Source organism: Lynx rufus, unplaced genomic scaffold, assembly GCF_022079265.1.
Source record: "Lynx rufus isolate CCGP_SWC_20201006 ecotype Redwood Valley unplaced genomic scaffold, mLynRuf1.p SCAF_8, whole genome shotgun sequence".
Lineage (NCBI taxonomy): Eukaryota > Metazoa > Chordata > Mammalia > Carnivora > Felidae > Lynx > Lynx rufus.
In genome coordinates, this window is record NW_025814896.1 from 129,905,449 (window position 1) to 129,922,482 (window position 17,034).

The window sequence follows — 17,034 nt, forward strand, 5'->3', positions numbered from 1 at the left end:
AGTTAGATTTTCTAACCCTATATGCTCCCAGATCTCTGAACTTCCTCCCTTCACTAGATTTCCACTTATAAACCAGCCAATCCTTCCATGAGTTCTTGTATCATAATACTTTCTTAAGGGTGGTCAACATTAGCTAACGCCCACTACCAGTACGACTCAGCTAGTTACAACATACATCACTTCTGCCCATCGTCCATTGGTTAGAAGTCAATCTGACAGCCAATCGCAATAACAGTGGAAGTTGAGAAATATAGTCTACAGATGGGGTCAGATGGTAGAGGAAGTGGGTGAAGAAACTAGCCCCCAGAGGCTAACGTTTGCCAAGGTAACACTGCAAGTAAATGTCAGAGCTGGTATGTGACATCTCTAGAGTTCAGCTTTCTCCTGTGTAAAATGGAAATATTAATAATAGTTTCTATACCATAGATCTATTCTAGGGATTATATGATATGCTATGATACATCGAGGAGACTTTGTACCAACACTAGCATTTAGTAAGTCCTACACCATATTAACTCAATTTGACTCAGCCCTCTACAATATTTTTTAGTATATCTTAAGTCTACTCTTCTCTTACCATTTGGATAAATACCATTGATTAAGAAACTATTATGGGCTAGGCACGGTTGGTTATCTTTTTATGCACATTTAGTCAATTACTCCTAATAATCACATAAGGTAGGCTTAATGACCAACTGCATTTCACAGACAAGAAATGAGATTTAGCAAGGTTAGGTATCTAGATTTCTCTTGTCTCTCATTAGCTTGATGTTTTTTGTTTCTTCACAGCCCAGCTCAATTCTTTCTTTCCTTATGGAGATTTTACCTGACTAGTCCAGCCCTCACTTAGCTCCAAGGGACAATACGCGTGCGCGCTCATACACACACACACACACACACACACACACACACACACACACACTACTTAGCTCATTTACCTTGCATGATATCTAGCACTATACTGGGTGCTTAAAGGACTAAAAACTATTTTCAGTATCTGCTGTTTTATTAATTAATCAAAATAGGATTTAGAATATACTGCTTCCATTTTATTGTAATCTTTCTAAAACACAAATCTCATGTTATTCTCCTAAGTGCTTCAGTAGCACCTAATAGCCTACTGGTGAAAACCCAGCCTACATTTCTTGTTGTAAAAGTCTCACTATGACCTCGTCTCTGCCAGTCACATCAGCCTCCTCTCTCATTGGTTCTTTCTAATCCAGCTCAATTAAACTGTTGTAATTAACATGGCACCCAGCCCTTTGTTCCTGCTTCTCATTAGCCTCTTATGTCCTCTTCCCCGCTCTTCACCACAAAACTGAGTCTTCAGGACTCAGCGTATGGCTCATTATCTCTATGAAACCTCTGCTATTATCCCCAGGTATGACTGAGTGCTCATTCCTCCAGGCCCCCACTCCAGCCCGTGTAGGATTTTATCAGAGCATCCAGAAAATTTTATTGTACTTGTTTGTTTAAACATTTGTTTGTTCCCCTAGACTGTGAAGATAGGAAATCTGAACTCATTTCTGTAACACTAGAGTCCACCATCATGGTTAATAAATAGTTTAATCAGTTTTAGTGAATTAATGAGTTTGTTTTCGATGCACTCATCATCTCTGCCCCATGGTTTGGATACCCTCTTCTGTACCTTACCTGCCATTGAGACAGAAGTCCTTTGGGCTCTCAGCCACAGCCCAGAATGTCCTCACCTGTCAACTGTATAGATTCTTTCTTGTATTCGTCGTAGATCCCCCACCCCTTGCCCCACAGCAGAGAATTTACAGGACTTTTTTTTGCCTAGTACAACACTAGGCCCCTTACTTGTCGGCACACCATCTCTGTGTCAGTCAGGCTCACTGCCCTTCAGAGACCTCCGCTCAGGTGCTCAACCTCACCTCCCCTATTCACCTTCTTCCCATCTTACACGACCCCACCTCTGAACATCACCTTGTATAATTTTTTTCCCTAAAGAGTTGTTAACATTTGTATAGCACTTTATAATTTATAAAGATTGTTCTATCTAATCCTCAGAGCAGTTTTATGAATTATTATGGTCATCATCCCAATTATAGAGATAAATACTTTCCTTATAGTGCTGAGCAACACATCATGGATATCAGGGGTCTCAGAAGAGGAGCTCAACATGATTTTAATGAATATTTGTTGAGCACTAAAATATGAAAATCACCGGGCTTGTTGCTGTAGGGCACAGACAGGTGATCAAGTTATAGTCTTTGTGCTCAGAGAGCTAATGGTCAGTGGAAAATAAAAATTAAAAAAGAGAAAAATGCTGTCACAACAACAACAACAGCAGCAGCAGCAACAACAATGTGTTTTTAGAGTGTCTGCTATGTGCCAGACATTTTAATGCATTTAATATATTTATATTCATCCTCACAATAATCCTGGGAGGTGGGCATAGCCGTACCATTCTCATGGATAAGGAAACTGAGTTTGAGAGATTAAGTGACCTGCCCAAACTTGCACGGCTAGTAGTGGCAGAGATGAGATTTTAAGCTATGACTACCTGGCTCCAGAATGCTTGCTCTTTCTACTACAGCATACTGCCTCTTGGGTGCAAATTTCTAGTACAGTGTAAGCTGATGAAGGAGAGCAGAGTAATGGACAGTCCAATACTATTTAGGACTAGAGAAGAACCTTGCTTTTGAATTGGAGCTTGACATATGGAGAACATTATATAAGAGATTTTGGTGTGGGGGGAAAGTACTCAGGTAAAGAAAAATGCCTTTCCTGTAGCCTGGGTGTGTGGGAAAAGTGATTAATTAAATGTGGAGAGAGTCTGAAAAGGCTCGTGTAGGGCAGTCCAGTTAGAGGATGGACAGACTTCAGAATCATTGGAAATGTAGAATCAACCAGAGCTAGGGGCTGATTGACTCTTAAGGAATGTTATTGGATGAATTGTATCCCCCCCCCCCATTCATATACTGAAGTTATAACCTCCAGTACCTCAGAATGTGACTGTATTTGGAGATAAAGTCTTTAAGGATGTAATTAAATTAACATGAGGGCATTATGGCAGACCCTAATCTGACTGGTGTCCCTATAAGAAGAGGAAATTAGGGCACAGACACAGTGGAATACCATGTGAGGACATAGGGAGAAGACAGCTGTCTACAAGCCAAGATGAGAGGCCTCAGATGAAGCCAACCCTACCAACACCTCAGACTTCTGGCGTCCACGATTGTGAGAAAATAAATTTCTGTTGTTTAAACATTTAAGCCCCAAGTCTGTGGTATTTGGTTGTGGCAGCCCTAGCAAACTAATACAAGGAGTGATGGGGAGAAGGGGGTCCACTGTATGTATGTGTGTGTGTGTGTGTGTGTGTGTGTGTGTGCGTGCGTGTGTATGTATATATACACACATATATATATATGTGTAAGTGGTTGGGAAAGAAAAGACATTGAGTTTTGTAAAGGAGATAAATATTTGTTAATTGATCTTTTCATTGATTATGAATGGAGATTGGCCAGTTCCAGGAACTCAAGGGAGGCCATTTCTTAAGCTACCGACAATATATAATTTCATGCGTGACATGGCATCTTGTGGATGTTCCTGGACTGATCTGTGTTCCTTCTTCACTCTGACCAGATTGAGAAGGAAATTTTACTGCTGTGATGTCAGCTCAAGGTTGAAATATGAGTTGGCCCCTCACCTCTCCCAGTGTTTCAATAAAGGTGCTAGGGCTGATCAGAGATTGGAATCATGCTTAGCAGACCTGCGGCTGCTTTTAACTCTGCAGAAGTAATTGAGATTTATGAACTCCTTATTAGCTCCTTAAAACAAAATGAGGAACTTGAAATTCCCATCTGTCAAGATTAAGGAGGGAAGAATTTATTTTTGCTCTTAAAATCTTTCTTTAATGAAAGTGATTCCTTTTCACCTCTCCCCTTTTATATCACTTGGGAGCAATATCCCTATGAAGAGATAAGAGGGGTTAGGAGTAGAAAAATGGAAAGCCTAAATCGTTATTTTCAATTCCACAAATATGTTGTGCGTTCAGTATGTGCCAGAAATCCCGTCAGGGTTTAGGGATACAAAGATGAATAAAACAAGGTGCCTGATCTAAGTTCTGTGAAAACTTCTTTTGACTTAAATACATTATATTTTCCACCTACTATGTGTCAAGAGATTTACAGCATTTTCTCACCTAGTCTTCAAAATTATTCTTCAAGGTCATTTTAAAGAAAGATTAACCAGATTGCTCAAGGTTAAACAGTGATCCTCATGATTTGATCCAAATTCTGAATCCAAATTTCTAGAAGACTGGACTGTTCTTTGGTTCAGCCATCACAGATGGCTTCCAGGAACCTTTGGATTCTGGCTTCAAGTCAAGTCAGGCGGTGCTGGCTGCCCACCAAGAAGAAGCCAGCAGTGTTGGGAGTTCACCTGGGGGATTTGGTGCCTGGTCAGATCTCCAGGGGGATATGCACATGTGTGTGTTCATAGGTGTGTGTGCATGTGCATGTGGAGATTTTTCTCTACTCTCATCTTGCAGTGGGTTGTGGTCTTGCTTGCACAATTTTTTCCCTAGAGTCTATTTTGTGAAATATAATTGAAATCGAAACGCCAGTGATTTTTAATCATACTTCCAATTTATATCTCATGTAACCATATGCCAGTGTTCTCGGAGTGTTACAGGGATATGAATTATGCTGAAATTGGATTAGGCAAATACACATTTTCCTTAAAAAATAGATACCCAGAGCTGTAATTTAATTCCACCAACTCTAAAGATTCTCTCGGAAATACCCTGTGTATCTTATCAGCAGCTCATTGTGAATTTTCTTCTGGGCTACTTTCTCTGCCTTTTCATTTTCTTTCAGAATCCACTGTATTTAACAAACATTAGCAACTATAGGAAGTCAATTTATATCAAAAGCATCCCTAAATGTAAGGAAATCAAGTTTTCAAGACCCTTCTTCCATTCTTCAATTTTGGGGGAAGCAATTAAGAACATTTTCTCTTCAAGTAGATCCTTTAAGCTGTATCAAAACTTGAGTATTTAAACAGTTGTTAGACCAGCGCTTCAGAGCCTACTGGCTGCAAGTCAGGCATTATCTTATTGTTTTGTAATAACTTTATGGTTTGCTGAGGACACTAATGTGAGCCAACAACACTGAAAGTGTGCTTATTCTGGGGTATTGTCACTCTTTACATTCTGTTGGAGTAATCTCACTACTAATAAATGTAGAGGTTTAAATATATAACAGGAAAAGAAACACGATGGAATAGGAGGAAAAATTCTTTCTCAAACTTTCAAATTACTTTGGATATGACATTATGAGGTAGTTCCAAGTGTGGCTTCAGGGAACCAGATGGCCTGGGTTTGTATCCCTGTCACACTCCTTCCCAACTGTGACCTTGACCAACCTGTTTAAATTCTCTGTGTCTCAGATCCCTTAAAAAAAGTGCTCTGAGGACTCAATGAACTAACATCTATCAAGTGCTTAAAATAACGCCTTGTATATCATCCATATGAAACAGGTTTCCTATTAATGTTATTTGGGCTCCATTTAATTGGCTGTGATTGGGGGTGACAGGCAAAAACAATGGACTCAAGATCCTAATTCTTGGATCATGTGCATGTTAGCTTATGTAGCAAAAGAGACTTTGCAGATGGGATTAAGTTAAGGATTTTGAGGTAGGGAGGTTATCCTGGATCATCTGGGTGGGCTCAGTATAATCATCAATAAAGGAAAGAGGGAGGCAGGAGGCTTGCTCACAGAGAGGTGCACAGAGGGAAGCAGAGGCGGGGGTTCTGTGATTGCTGACTTTGAAGATGGAAGAGAGGATGAGTCAAGGAAAGCAGGCTGCCTCTAGAAGCTGGAGAAAGCAAGGAAACAGCTTCTCCTCTAGAGCCTCCCAAAGGAATGCAGCCTTGCCATGCCCTGATTTAGTGAGACTTCTGGTCTCCAGAACTGTGAGATAATAAATCAGAAAGTGTTGGTCAAGCCACTAACTTTGCAGTAATCTGTTACAGCATCTATAGGAAACTAATACGTCAGGCCAGTTGCCAACATCCAGGGGGTCCTGACTGCCACCACAATGAAACACAGGCTTGCAAGCTGGAAGTCCAAGCTTCCTCACAGTGTCCCTCCTAGGCCACATTTTCTGTTGCTCCCATATGTGAGTGTTGTTCTACAGCAAAATGGATTTATTTTCTTTTTCTAGTTTGCCTCCTGCTGTACACAGGATACACATTTTCTCTATGTCACCACATAGGTGTTTTTGCTTTGCCTAGAAAGTCCTTTTTCTCCTCTCCCTATACAAAATTATTTCCCAGTTTTCAATGCTAAGACCAAATATCTCCTAATCCTGGTGGGCCTTTCATCCTGGCTGTGCTTGAGGAGGCAGCCATGTGCAGATCAAACTGATTGGTAGAAAATATTCAAATAACCAAACCATAAGTAGATTCAATATCAAACTTGTATGGTTTTTTTTCCCCAAGATTTTGTTGAAATTCAAGTTAACATATAGTGTAGTATTGGTTTCAGGAGTAGAATTTAGTGATTCATCGCTTATACCCAATGCCCATTACAACAAGTGCCCTCCTTAGTACACATCACCCATCTAGCCCACCCTCACCACCTCCCCCCATCAACCCTCAGTTTGTTCTCTATTGTTAAGAGTCTCATATGGTTTCCCTCCCTCTCTGTTTTTATCTTATTTTATTTTTCCATCCCTTCCTCTATGTCCATCTGTTTTGTTTAAATACCAGAAATGAGTGAAATTATATGGTATTTTTCTTTCTCTGACTTATTTCACTTAGCGTAGTACACTTTAGTTCCTTCCACATCGTTGCAAATGGCAAGATTTCATTCTTTTTATGGCTGAGTAATACTCCATTGTAAATCTATACCACATCTTCTTTATTCATCACCAGTCGATAGACATTTGGGTTCTTTCTGTAGTTTGGCTCTTGTTGATAGTGCTGCTATAAACATTGGGGTGCATGTGCCCCCTTTGAATCAGTATTTTTGTGTCCTTTGGTTAAATATCTAGTAGTGTAATTGCTGGGTCATAGGGTAGCTCTATCTTTAACTTTCTGAGGAACCTCCACACTGTTTTCCAGAGTGGCTGCACCAGTTTGCATTCCCATCGACAGTGTAAGAGAGTTTCTCTTTCTCCACATCCTTGTTAACATCTGTTGTTTCCCGAGTTAATTTTAGCCATTCTGACAGGTGTGAAGTGGTATCATGTTGTGGTTTGATTTGTATTTCCCTGATGATGAGTGATGTTGAGCAAACATCAATCCTCTGTTATTGCCAGCCTATGTAGATACCTGGGAGCACATTGGCCCCAAGTAATCTCTATTCTCAGGACACATGAAGACACTTGTGCATATGGAATTATAAAGCAGCAAATCTCTTAAGATGAAAAGTTCCAACATGATCTTTTACCAGAGAATTTATGTTTTGAATTCCATCTACTGGCTGAAGTGCATTGAAGGACATTTTTTTTTCCCCTAGATGTTTCTAGTCTGACTAGACTGGACTACTGGAGATCACAAAACCTACTAGAGACATTTAAACCGGAGACATATTCACTTGTCAAGAATTTCTAGTCTCTTCTTCAACTGGCAGTAAACAGACAGGCAAAGCACTAACCTAAGAGTAATAACGGCAATAGTATTGATACTAAAGATGAAAGTTGGGGTGCCTGGGTGGCTCAGTCGGTTAAGCGTCCAACTTCGGCTCAGGTCATGATCTTGCAGTTTGTGGGTTCAAGCCCCATATCAGTCTCTGTGCTGACAGCTCAGAGCCTGGAGCCTGCTTCAGGTTCTATGTCTCCCTCTTTCTCTCTCTGCCCCTCCCCAACCCCTGCTCTGTCTCTCTCTCTCTCAAAATTAAATAAATATTTTTTTTTTTTGTAACTTGAATTCTTTTTTTTTTTATATGAAGTTTATTGACAAATTGGTTTCCATACAACACCCAGTGCTCATCCCAAAAGGTGCCCTCCTCAATACCCATCACCCACCCGCCCCTCCCTCCCACCCCCCATCAACCCTCAGTTTGTTCTCAGTTTTTAACAGTCTCTTATGCTTTGGCTCTCTCCCACTCTAACGTCCTTTTTTTTTTTTTTTTTTTTCCTTCCCCTCCCCCATGGGTTCCTGTTAAGTTTCTCAGGATCCACATAAGAGTGAAACCAGATGGTATCTGTCTTTCTCTGTATGGCTTATTTCACTTAGCATCACACTCTCCAGTTCCATCCACGTTGCTACAAAAGGCCATATTTCATTTTTTCTCATTGCCACGTAGTATTCCATTGTGTATATAAACCACAATTTCTTTATCCATTCATCAGTTGATGGACATTTAGGCTCTTTCCATAATTTGGCTATTGTTGAGAGTGCTGCTATGAACATTGGGGTACAAGTGCCCCTATGCATCAGTACTCCTGTATCCCTTGGGTAGATTCCTAGCAGTGCTATTGCTGGGTCATAGGGTAGGTCTATTTTTAATTTTCTGAGGAACCTCCACACTGCTTTCCAGAGCGGCTGCACCAATTTGCATTCCCACCAACAGTGAATGAGGGTTCCTGTTTCTCCACATCCTCTCCAGCATCTATAGTCTCCTGATTTGTTCATTTTGGCCACTCTGACTGGCGTGAGGTGATACCTGAGTGTGGTTTTGATTTGTATTTCCCTGATAAGGAGCGACGCTGAACATCTTTTCATGTGCCTGATGGCCATCCGGATGTCTTCTTTAGAGAAGTGTCTATTCATGTTTTCTGCCCATTTCTTCACTGGGTTATTTGTTTTTCGGGTGTGGAGTTTGGTGAGCTCTTTATAGATTTTAGATACTAGCCCTTTGTCCGATATGTCATTTGCAAATATCTTTTCCCATTCCGTTGGTTGCCTTTTAGTTTTGTTGGTTGTTTCCTTTGCTGTGCAGAAGCTTTTTATCTTCATAAGGTCCCAGTAATTCACTTTTGCTTTTAATTCCCTTGCCTTTGGGGATGTGTCGAGTAAGAGATTGCTACGGCTGAGGTCAGAGAGGTCTTTTCCTGCTTTCTCCTCTAAGGTTCTGATGGTTTCCTGTCTCACATTTAGGTCCTTTATCCATTTTGAGTTTATTTTTGTAAATGGTGTGAGAAAGTGGTCTAGTTTCAACCTTCTGCATGTTGCTGTCCAGTTCTCCCAGCACCATTTGTTAAAGAGGCTGTCTTTTTTCCATTGGATGTTCTTTCCTGCTTTGTCAAAGATGAGTTGGCCATATGTTTGTGGGTCTAGTTCTGGGGTTTCTATTCTATTCCATTGGTCTGTGTGTCTGTTTTTGTGCCAATACCATGCTGTCTTGATGATGACAGCTTTGTAGTAGAGGCTGAAGTCTGGGATTGTGATGCCTCCTGCTTTGGTCTTCTTCTTCAAAATTCCTTTGGCTATTCGGGGCCTTTTGTGGTTCCATATGAATTTTAGGATTGCTTGTTCTAGTTTCGAGAAGAATGCTGGTGCAATTTTGATTGGGATTGCATTGAATGTGTAGATAGCTTTGGGTAGTATTGACATTTTGACAATATTTATTTTTCCAATCCATGAGCAGGGAATGTCTTTCCATTTCTTTAAATCTTCTTCAATTACCTTCATAAGCTTTCTATAGTTTTCAGCATACAGATCCTTTACATCTTTGGTTAGATTTATTCCTAGGTATTTTATGCTTCTTGGTGCAATTGTGAATGGGATCAGTTTCTTTATTTGTCTTTCTGTTGCTTCATTGTTAGTGTATAAGAATGCAACTGATTTCTGTACATTGATTTTGTATCCTGCAACTTTGCTGAATTCATGTATCAGTTCTAGCAGACTTTTGGTGGAGTCTATCGGATTTTCCATGTATAATATCATGTCATCTGCAAAAAGCGAAAGCTTGACTTCATCTTTGCCAATTTTGATGCCTTTGATTTCCTTTTGTTGTCTGATTGCTGATGCTAGAACTTCCAGCACTATGTTAAACAACAACGGTGAGAGTGGGCATCCCTGTCGTGTTCCTGATCTCAGGGAAAAAGCTCTCAGTTTTTCCCCGTTGAGGATGATGTTAGCTGTGGGCTTTTCATAAATGGCTTTTATGATCTTTAAGTATGTTCCTTCTATCCCGACTTTCTCAAGGGTTTTTATTAAGAAAGGGTGCTGGATTTTGTCAAAGGCCTTTTCTGCATCGATTGACAGGATCATATGGTTCTTCTCTTTTTTTTTGTTAATGTGATGTATCACGTTGATTGATTTGCGAATGTTGAACCAGCCCTGCATCCCAGGAATGAATCCCACTTGATCATGGTGAATAATTCTTTTTATATGCTGTTGAATTCGATTTGCTAGTATCTTATTGAGAATTTTGGCATCCATATTCATCAGGGATATTGGCCTGTAGTTCTCTTTTTTTACTGGGTCTCTGTCTGGTTTAGGAATCAAAGTAATACTGGCTTCATAGAATGAGTCTGGAAGTTTTCCTTCCCTTTCTATTTCTTGGAATAGCTTGAGAAGGATAGGTATTATCTCTGCTTTAAACGTCTGGTAGAACTCCCCTGGGAAGCCATCTGGTCCTGGACTCTTATTTGTTGGGAGATTTTTGATAACCGATTCAATTTCTTCGCTGGTTATGGGTCTGTTCAAGCTTTCTATTTCCTCCTGATTGAGTTTTGGAAGAGTGTGGGTGTTCAGGAATTTGTCCATTTCTTCCAGGTTGTCAATTTGTTGGCATATAATTTTTCATAGTATTCCCTGATAATTGTTTGTATCTCTGAGGGATTGGTTGTAATCATTCCATTTTCATTCATGATTTTATCTATTTGGGTCATCTCCCTTTTCTTTTTGAGAAGCCTGGCTAGAGGTTTGTCAATTTTGTTTATTTTTTCAAAAAACCAACTCTTGGTTTCGTTGATCTGCTCTACAGTTTTTTTAGATTCTATATTGTTTATTTCTGCTCTGATCTTTATTATTTCTCTTCTTCTGCTGGGTTTAGGCTGCCTTTGCTGTTCTGCTTCTATTTCCTTTAGGTGTGCTGTTAGATTTTGTATTTGGGATTTTTCTTGTTTGTTGAGATAGGCCTGGATTGCAATGTATTTTCCTCTCAGGACTGCCTTCGCTGCGTCCCAAAGCGTTTGGATTGTTGTATTTTCATTTTCGTTTGTTTCCATATATTTTTTGATTTCTTCTCTAATTGCCTGGTTGACCCACTCATTCGTTAGTAGGGTGTTCTTTAACCTCCATGCTTTTGGAGGTTTTCCAGACTTTTTCCTGTGGTTGATTTCAAGCTTCATAGCATTGTGGTCTGAAAGTATGCATGGTATAATTTCAATTCTTGTAAACTTATGAAGGGCTGTTTTGTGACCCAGTATATGATCTATCTTGGAGAATGTTCCATGTGCACTTGAGAAGAAAGTATATTCTGTTGCTTTGGGATGCAGAGTTCTAAATATATCTGTCAAGTCCATCTGATCCAGTGTCTCATTCAGGGCCTTTGTTTCTTTATTGACCGTGTGTCTAGATGATCTATCCATTTCTGTAAGTGGGGTGTTAAAGTCCCCTGCAATTACCACATTCTTATCAATAAGGGTGCTTCTGTTTATGAGTAATTGTTTTATATATTTGGGGGCTCCGGTATTCGGCGCATAGACATTTATAATTGTTAGCTCTTCCTGATGGATAGACCCTGTAACTATTATATAATGTCCTTCTTCATCTCTTGTTACAGCCTTTAATTTAAAGTCTAGTTTGTCTGATATAAGTATGGCTACTCCAGCTTTCTTCTGGCTTCCAGTAGCATGATAAATAGTTCTCCATCCCCTCACTCTGAATCTAAAGGTGTCCTCAGGTCTAAAATGGGTCTCTTGTAGACAGCAAATAGATGGGTCTTGTTTTTTTATCCATTCTGATACCCTATGTCTTTTGGTTGGCGCATTTAATCCATTTACATTCAGTGTTATTATAGAAAGATACGGGTTTAGAGTCATTGTGATGTCTGTATGTTTTATGCTTGTAGTGATGTCTCTGGTACTTTGTCTCACAGGGTCCCCCTTAGGATCTCTTGTAGGGCTGGTTTAGTGGTGACAAAGTCCTTCAGTTTTTGTTTGTTTGGGAAGACCTTTATCTCTCCTTCTATTCTAAATGACAGACTTGCTGGATAAAGGATTCTCGGCTGCATATTTTTGCTGTCTAGCACCCTGAAAATCTCGTGCCAATTCTTTCTGGCCTGCCAAGTTTCAAAAGAGAGATCAGTCACGAGTCTTATAGGTCTCCCTTTATATGTGAGGGCACGTTTACCCCTTGCTGCTTTCAGAATTTTCTCTTTATCCTTGTATTTTGCCAGTTTCACTATGATATGTCGTGCAGAAGATCGATTCAAGTTACGTCTGAAGGGAGTTCTCTGTGCCTCTTGGATTTCAATGCCTTTTTCCTTCCCCAGTTCAGGGAAGTTCTCAGCTATAATTTCTTCAAGTACCCCTTCAGCACCTTTCCCTCTCTCTTCCTCCTCTGGGATACCAATTATGCGTATATTATTTCTTTTTAGTGTATCACTTAGTTCTCTAATTTTCCCCTCATACTCCTGGATTTTTTTATCTCTCTGTTTCTCAGCTTCCTCTTTTTCCATAACTTTATCTTCTAGTTCACCTATTCTCTCCTCTGCCTCTTCCATCCGAGCCGTGGTGGTTTGCATTTTGTTTTGCATTTCCTTTAAAGCGTTTTTCAGCTCCTCGTGACTGTTCCTTAGTCCCTTGATCTCTGTAGCAAGAGATTCTCTGCTGTCCTGTATGCTGTTTTCCAGCCCAGCGATTAATTTTATGACTATTATTCTAAATTCACTTTCTGTTATATTATTTAAATCCTTTTTGATCAGCTCATTAGCTGTTGTTATTTCCTGGAGATTCTTCTGAGGGGAATTCTTCCGCTTGGTCATTTTGGATAGTCCCTGGTGTGGTGAGGGCCTGCAGGGCACTTCCCCTGTGCTGTGGTGTATAACTGGAGTTGGTGGGCGGGGCCGCAGTCCGACCTGATGTCTGCCCCCAGCCCACCGCTGGGGCCACAGTCAGACTGGTGTGTGCCTTCTCTTCCCCTCTCCTAGGGGCGGGATTCACTGTGGGGTGGCGTGGCCCGTCTGGGCTACTTGCACACTGCCAGGCTTGTGATGCTGGGGACCTGGCGTATTAGCTGGGGTGGGAAGGCAAGGTGCACGGCGGCAGGGGGGGCAGGCTTAGCTCGCTTCTCCTTAGGTGATCCACTTCAGGAGGGGCCCTGTGGCAGCCGGAGGGAGTCAGATCGCTGCCGGAGGTTTGGCTCCGCAGAAGCACAGAGTTGGGTGTTCGCGCAGAGCGAGCAATTTCCCTGGCCAGAGCTGGTTCCCTTTGGGATTTTGGCTGGGGGATGGGCGGGGGAGATGGCGCTGGCTAGCGCCTTTGTTCCCCGCCAAACTGAGCTCTGTCGTCCGGGGGCTCCGCAGCTCACCCTCCCTTTGTCCTCCAGCCTTCCCGCTTTCCGAGCAGAGCTGTTAACTTATGACCTCCCAGACGCTAAGTCGCGCTTGCTGTCGGAACACAGTCCGTCAGGCCCCTCCTCTTTTGCAAGCCGGACTCGGGGGCTCTGCTTGGCCGGCGAGCCGCCCCTCCGCCCCGGCTCCCTCCCGCCAGTCCGTGGAGCGCGCACCGCCTCGCCGCCCTTCCTACCCTCTTCCGTGGGCCTCTCGTCTGCACTTGGGTCCGGTGACTCTGTTCTGCTAATCCTCTGGCAGTTTTCTGGGTTATTTAGGCAGGTGTAGGTGGAATCTAAGTGATCAGCAGGAAGCGCGGTGAGCCCAGCGTCCTCCTACGCCGCCATCTTCCCAGAATCGGTTCAAAATTAAATAAATATTAAAAAAAATTTAAAGATATCAGTTGAACTAGAATACTTACTTCACAGAAATGAATTTTTTTCTTAGTAAAATCCATTTGGGCATCTTTCAAATTAAAAACATATGTGGAACCAAGCCAGTTTTATTTCCTCTGGAAGCATTTTTAACCTTGGTGGTTGAGGTTGTGGTATCTTGATAAAATTAATAGAAAATGTGGGATTTTAATTCAGATCCCTAGTAATCCAGTGGGTTATCAATGACTGAGTCAATCTTGGAAGATTTCTCTTGGATAATCTGTTTCCTGAAAGTGGAATCGTCTTAGGTAGGTGTCTTCAAGTTGGCTAGCATTTACCAGAACTTGTCTCTTTTCCTTAACATTTAACATTCCATCCTGGAAGTAACGGCCGTTAGAAAAATCTGTCCTTTTTTTGTGTTCTCTTGGTTATCTTATTCCTGCCTGTTTGGAGGATTGATAGCTCAACACGCTTAAGTCCGTCTTCTTGCACATCGTTTCAGGATATGAGATATGAACAAAGTTGGGCATGTGTTATCCCTATTTTGATAATAATATAGAACTGCCACATGTCAAAGTCAATTACATTTTTAAAGTTACTTTTCTATGACTGAAGCATCAACTTAACTATTATTGGGTGATTTTACCTTAATCTCATAAAAATATTATTCACGGTCGTTAGATTTAAGTTGACTACCTGAGGTAAGTTTATTTCATTTTCTAAACTTATTTTTCTTCACTTCTATTCAGTTTCATCTATTTTTTTTCTAGTTGTAGCCAGGAAATATCCAGATCTTAATCTGCATAGAATTTACTTAAAAAATTTGTGTATATAACTTGTTAAAGGAATAACTGGATGAAATAATATTTTTGTTATGCTTATTATTCAATATTTCCCCTTTTTAAAGTATATTTGTTTATTGTGAGAGAGAGAGAGAGAAGCAGAGAGAGAGAGGGAGAGAAAGAGAATTCGGAGCAGGCTCCACACTGTCAGCACAGAGTCCAATGCAGGGGGCTCAAACCCATGAATCCTGAGATCATGACCTGAGCTGAAATCAAGAGCCAGAAGGTCAACCAACTGAGCCACCCAGGTGCCCCTCCATATTTCCCTTTTTATATTGATGATTTATTCCTATAAGATTCCTCAGTATTTTGGACAAAGAAATAAGGTACTTAAAACAGCTTGTGGTAGAGCATTCTTTTTATGACTGAGATTCAAAATGTTTTAAAAAGTCTTAGGAGCTTGTGGAAGTGAGCCATCCTCCTGAGTGAATAGAAGTGAAAGGTTTTTTTTTATGTAAATGGAAGGTTTTTTTTTAATGAGGAATTGAAATGTACAGGGCATATTTTTAAATCCTATGCTGCAGAAGCCTAGAGCCCTGGAAATCCATGCCCGTTTTTGTCTTGCAAATTCTGTAAATGGACTTAAAGGTCCTGATTCTGTAAGTAGGACCAGTGGGTGCCCTGGAAGGCACATCTAAAAATTCCAGAGGAAAGTTGTTTCTGGGCCAAGAAAAGAGACTGGGAGAGGTAAGAAGAGATGGGCTGGAGTAAGATGACATGTGTGATGGGCCAGGGGATATATGTGAAGACCCAGCTTGTTGAGTGCTCTGGCGTGCTCTGACATGGGAAACGATTTGGGGTTTTCACTTGGAATCTGCCCTTTCATTCTCAGATGTTTTAAAATAGGATGCTTGTGTTTCTTAAATACTTGGTTTGTTGCATCTCGAAGTCCCTGCTTTTGCAAAAGGGAAATGTTAATTTGGACTCTTATGTAGTTGGTTCATGCAATTCTAGGGTATTATTCCTCCTACTGACTTCTTCAAAATCAAATTCTTGAGTGATGGCACGTTTTGGACAATGGCCAGAAGCAGACTTGAATTTGGTTCTTCTGCTTAGGAGAAAACATCTTGACTATTTGCAAATGGATCCAGGAAGTGGCTAAGACATAGTTTAAATGTTTCCTTTTATTATTGTATTAGCTATAGATGGGAACTATAGCTTACAGTTCTTAAAGATCTATTTATGTAGTCCTTCTTGCACTTAATTTGGAAGCAGAATTTTACAGGTAAAGAAGGACATCAGATCAAACAATCTAATATCCTTTCCAAAATAGGAATCTCCTCTGAGAATTAAAGCATAATGTGATATCCTTGGGTTTCCCAGATTTATTGTCTGGAGATCTTTGACTATCTAAAGAGAGTTATAAACCCTCTCCCCTGAAAAACTTTTGCATTCATAAACACAAATTTTAAGGGATTCATAGGCCTCTTGGGGCTTCTGTAGGTCCCAAGTGGAGGACTTCTCCTTGTATCCGAATCCCCGGTAACATGGTCTTTCACCACACCCTCACCCTCTCATCCTTTCTCCGGGGAGAAAGAACCTATGTCTTCCTCAGCTCATTCTGTTATTGTCCTGCTTCTTAAAATGTTCTTCCTCTTATCTTGTTGAAAGGTACCTCCCTTCAAGTCTATCAGAGGTCCTTTGGACACTACTTTTTGGATTTCTACAGAATAACTGATTTGTTTTCCCCATGGCATCTCTTCACGTATTAGACAACAGAGTTAGTAGGCAAACCAGGGTTTTGATTTACGTTTATTTTGAATTTGTCCACTCCTCGTTAACCTGGCATTCAACTTCTCACACTAACCCTGCTAGAAAGGCACAGAAAGGATGTGCAAATGCTATGTCTGAACTTGACTAGCTGGTGGAAGGGAGGCCACAGGGTTTGACAGTTTTTGTGAAAAGAAAAAGTTGGCAGGGGACTTGAAACTTAAGATAAGCAATGGTCTGATTTCTCCTGAAAATGTTTCAAGGTTGCCCACTACAGAACCTCATAAGATTGTGGCCTGGAACAGCTCTAATTTGTAAACTAGTATTTCTGGGGAATGAAGACAAAATGCTGACAACAGCCATGTTAAAGGTGAAATGCAGGGTTGCTTGAGTGGCTTTGGTTAAGCATCCGACTTTGGCCCGGGTCCTGATCTCACAGTTCATGTATTCGAGCCCCACATTAGGCTCTCTTCTGTAAGCACAGAGCCTGCTTTGGATCCTCTGTCCCCACCCCCCTCTCTCTGCCCCTCCCATGCTTTCACTCTCTCTCTAAAAAATAAACATTAAAAAAATGGTGAAATGCAGAGGAAACTGCAATGTATTTGTAAGTAGTCTTACAGATACACAGTA